Consider the following 5,338-nt stretch of genomic DNA (forward strand, 5'->3'; position numbering starts at 1 on the left):
ATCATGTACGACGTTTCACGGTTAAGAGTATAAAGCTACTCTACTCCGATCATCAGCATGATGTACGATAAATTTGAGAGTGTCTATATACTCATGGGAATTTGACCATGCGACATCAAAAACACATGAGGAAGGCATTCACAAAATTTATCGGCTAGTAAGTTCAAACACTTCACCCCAAGAATCTATCCCATGTGCGCCACAAATAGTCCCGCATAAAAAGTCCCGTATAAAAGGGTTACAGTTTAAACATCCAATAAGAGACATCGCCATCCGTTAGAGAAAAAATTTGTAGTTTGGAATCGGTAGTTCTTTGACTGCTATTTCTAAATTTTCAGTATGTTGGTGAAGCATCTAATGCCGATCCCTATATATTTATGATTATATATATATATATACATATATACAACGGGCTTCTGTCTATATTAGAATAATTATTCATATATATATATATTTTTTGACAGCGTACCTAGGATTGAAATTTTGGATATGTCCTTTTTTATAATACACTTGTCGTTGTCTTGTATCGTTCCCTTTTGCAGTGCGTCGATGATACGAAAACGTAAGTCTTAAGCGTCGGTTCTTCCATCGAATGAATCCATATCGTTACTTCGTGGTACCTCGCTCGGCCTTTTATTTATTTTTTTTTCTGCAGGTATATTGAGTTGGTTTGCCATTGTCTTCCCCAACTGGATGGGTATTGACCCATAGTCTGATCATTTTGACAGGTGTTATTTTTTGTTGCTGTTTTTATCAGACTCTTTCCTTACAAGAGCAGCAAGCTACTCAAGCGGAGAAGCCGGTTTAGTCGCCGACCACCCGACCGTGGAACAAGTAGTACTAGATTACATGCTACCAGTGGCAGGTCTCATCAGCCAGTGATGTGATCTCTGACCTAACTAAAATACACTACAGAGTGACTTAAGGGAAATTTACCTGCTATTTCTTGCAGTTGGGTCAAATGTCACGTAGTTGTGTAGCGATGTGTATTTATGTTGTAATGTGTTACGCTGTAAAGGTGAATACTGCTTCAATGGTGCGTATTGATGTGTACATTCAATGATGCATATTCAATGGTGTATATGTGAAGGTGCGTGACTTAGTGGTTCGTAAGATTGTGAGTTCGAATTCCGGTGACGCGTTGTGTCCTTGCGCAAGACACTTTATTTCTCGTTGTTCGTCTCCACTCAGCATACAAAAATGAGCAGTACCTGTAATTCAGTGGGACACGCTTGTCACATTATATCTCACGCTGAATATCCCTAGTAACTATGTTAAAGGTGCGATGTGTCTGTAGAGTGCCCAGCTACTTGCACGTTAATTTCATGAGCAGGCTGTTCAGTTGATGTATTCAACTCTATCCCTCGCCGTCGTAACCGATAGAAAGCCACTATTAATATCTTTTACTACGAATTGTAACATTCTATTTTGATATGGTGTAACATAACGACGTGGAATTGAGTAATAGAATGATGGCATAAAATGGTGTAATGGTGCAGATTTGAGTAATAAGATTAGTGGTATAAAACGATGTACTGTGAGTAGCAGAGTGCTGCTGCGTAAAGAGAAAATACCGTGTAATCGTCTAGATATTTTATAATAGCGGAATTGTTGTTGCGCAATGAGCTAGCGTTGTGTAATTGGAGAAAGAAGCGGCGTGGTATTGTGTAATGCGAGGCGGTGGATAATGGTGCGGTTTAAACAATGGTGGTATGGTATCGTGCCATGGCGCAGTGACGTAAAATGGTGTGGTCGTTTAGAATGGTAGTGTAACGTATAGTAATGATTGTGTGGTATGCAATGGTATGACGATGTATGTTGGTTTGATGGTGTATAACGGTATCTTTTTCTACTCTAGGCACAAGTCCCGAAATTTTGGGGGTAGGGACCAGTCGATAAGACTGACCCCAGTACGCAATTGGTACTTAATTCCCGAAAGGATAAAAGGCAAAGTTAACATCGGCGGAATTGAAACACAGAACGTAAAGACAGACGAAATACCGCTAAGCATTTCGCCCGGCGCGCTAATGTCTCTAATTTCTTTATTGCCCACGAGGGGCTAAACATAGAGGGGGAAAAAAGACAGACAAAGAGATTAAGTCGATTACATCGACCCCAATGCGTAACTGGTACTTAATTTATCGACCTCGATAGGGTGAAAAGCAAAGTCGACCTCGGAGGAATTTGAACTCAAAACGTGACGGCAGACGAAATACCGCTAAGTATTTCGCCCGGAGTGCTAACGTTTCTGCCAGCTCGCCGCCTTCGTATAACGGTATAGCAGTGGTTAAAGGTGGTATAGTGCGTAATGGTATATAATATCATTATACATTAATCATATTTTTGAATGAAGCAATGAAATATTTAGCTAATACATAAGCACAATTCATAAGTAAATTATATCAATCTTTGGGACGACACCATCAATGATAGAAATTACACATTAATATTACAAAAGTGGAAACTAATTTTGGTATTTGACTCCTGCTGGAACTATACTTGATTTCTCATTTGAGTACTAGGCTAAAGACCAAACGTACATTCCACTAATGACCATCTCTTCTTTTGTTGTTGTTGCTTCATTTGTTATTGCTGCTATTGTAGTTGTTTTTATGTACCATGTATTGAATATATTTAATAGAGCCAGAGTTATATTTTACTAAGTCTGTAAGGTATGACTTAAGGAAAATTTGGCTGCTATTCTTAGCAGATCGACTTCGCCGAATAACGATTTACCTCACTGGTTCTCCTTTGTTGTCCGAGGTGAGGTAGAAGGTAAAGTGATCTGGCTGTTTGCTTTATAGATTATAGTAATTTACTGCTGCTTAAGTCTCGTAGACAGACTTCACTGAGGAGGTTTCTTAAGCAATGAACAACTTGTCTTATAGTTACCAGTGACTAAATCATAGACTCTGTTACTTAGATAATACAGTTCTATATTTAAGAGATGTGGAATTATGTACATTAGTTACATTATTTACATTATTTATATTTCACGGATATTTGTCCTCATTCTGTTTGTTAACACAATGTTTCGGCTGATATACCCTCCAGCCTTCATCAGGTGTCTTGGGGAAATTTTGAACCTGGGTTCTCATTCCTAAGGTATTTTTTTGATAATAATAATAACAACATCAAAAAATACCTTAGGAATGAGGACCCAGGTTCTAAAATTCCCCAAGACACCTGATGAAGGTTGTAGGGTATATCAGCCGAAACGTCGTGTTAACAACAAACAAGATGAAGACAAATATCCGTGAAATATAAATAATGTAAATAATGTAAATAATGTCTGTTACTTAGAGTTCGTAGGTTTTGTACCTTCTCTACGCAAGAATACTCGACCCATTACCTTTATTCTTTTTATCATCCTTGCACCCCAAAACTAGATCCCGCACAAACCACTGCGCTCATATCTTCCTCTGTAGAATATCGGCCAACTTCGCTTTCCATCCTTTCGAGGTCGTTAAAATAAGTACCAGTTTTGGACCCCCAAGAAAATTCTCATATTGGTTTCAAATTTTGACACAAGGCCAACAATTTCAAGGTGGTAGGGAAGCCGATTACATCTACCCCAGTGCTCAACTAGTACTTATTTTATTGCGCCTCAAAAGCATGAAACGCAAAGTCCGACCTCTGTGGAATTTGAGTTCGGAACGTAAAGACGGACAAAATCGCTAACGATTCTACCAGTTCATCGCCTTCCCCTTACACTTATATTCTTTTCTACTCTAAGCACAAGGCCCGAAATTTTGACGGCGGAGCCAGTCGATTAGATCGACCCTAGTACGCAACTGGTACTTAATTTATCGACCCCGAAAGAATGAAAGGTAAAATTGACCTCGGCGGAATTTGAACTCAGAACGTAAAGATAGACGAAATACCGCTAAGTATTTCGCCCAGCGTGCTAACGTCTCTGCCAATTCGTTGACTTCCCCTTACACTTATATTAGAAACAATAATTATTATTTTGGATCAAATTATCTCCAAGTCAGCTTAAGCCACATTAATTGAATTGTATCGATTTGATCAGTATGGAGGCCCACCGAATAGTGTCGAGCTGTAATTCGAAGATACACATTTGATCACAACCACGAAACACGAAGCAGACAAAGGATTTTTTAACTCAATATTTACATGCTATTATATAAATATATATAGTTTTTAGTATAGGCAGCGACTTAGCAGAGTCCTCCGCATGTCGGACAAAAATGATTCGCAACATAGCGCCCGTCTTCACGTTTTAGGTTTAAATTCCTCCGATGACTTATTTACCTTTCATCCTTTCGGGATCAATAATGTAAAGTACCAGTTGAGCTCAAGACTCAATATACTCGACTCTCCTCTTGCCTCTGACCTGGTGCCAAAATTAGACAAGATTTTTAAAGGGTTTTCTGCTTCGATTTTCACTTTTCGAAAAGAGAAAATAAATGTATTATTTTTAGTGTGTGAAGTGTTTGAGGAATAAATGTACAGCGTCTTGTACTTACATATTCCAAGTAAATGGGTCAACTGAAAGAACAACTTGAACCTTCTTGCAAAGAAGCCTGCGTGAGAGCCATTCTCTTTTATTTCTTTCAGGAAAGTTAGAAACAAAGTTATTTAGATTGACTTTAAGTAGGGAAATATTGAAGTTACCAAAGCGATTACGTTCTTGTTTTTTTTTTGTTCTTTCCATCGTCTGTTTCCTTTTGCTGGTATATTTTTCCCCATTTGTGTACATATGTGTGTTTATACGCTAGTGTATGTGTGTATGCTTGTGTGTTCATGTGCGCATGCGTGCTTCTATTTCTCATATACGACATTATTTGTGTGATGGATTGGAGACACATTTCATTCCTTATAGCAATTCATTCATGCTAGGATGTCTAGAAATGCATAGAACAAAGTCTATATGTATATGTATGAATATGTGTTTGTATGCATACATATACATGTGTGAGTGAGTGTGTGTGTGTATATATGTGTGTGTGCGCGCATGTGTGTGTATGTATATATGCATACATAGGTATAAATATAAAAATATATATATATATATATATATAATACAGAATTGTATGTACACACACATATATATATATATATTATATATATATATATACACACACATATATATATATATACATATACATATATAGAGAGAGAGAAGGAGAGGGAGAGAGAGAGACACGCACAGTTTTCATACATACGTTCGTGCATTCATACAGACAAGCACGTCTGAAATCAATCAATTACATACTCACACACGCATACACACACATACACACACACGACACAGACACACAAGACGCATACATCTCTCTCTCTCTCTCTCTCTCTCTCTCTCTATGTATATATA

Source organism: Octopus bimaculoides, chromosome 8 (genome assembly GCF_001194135.2).
Source record: "Octopus bimaculoides isolate UCB-OBI-ISO-001 chromosome 8, ASM119413v2, whole genome shotgun sequence".
Taxonomy (NCBI): Eukaryota; Metazoa; Mollusca; class Cephalopoda; order Octopoda; family Octopodidae; genus Octopus; species Octopus bimaculoides.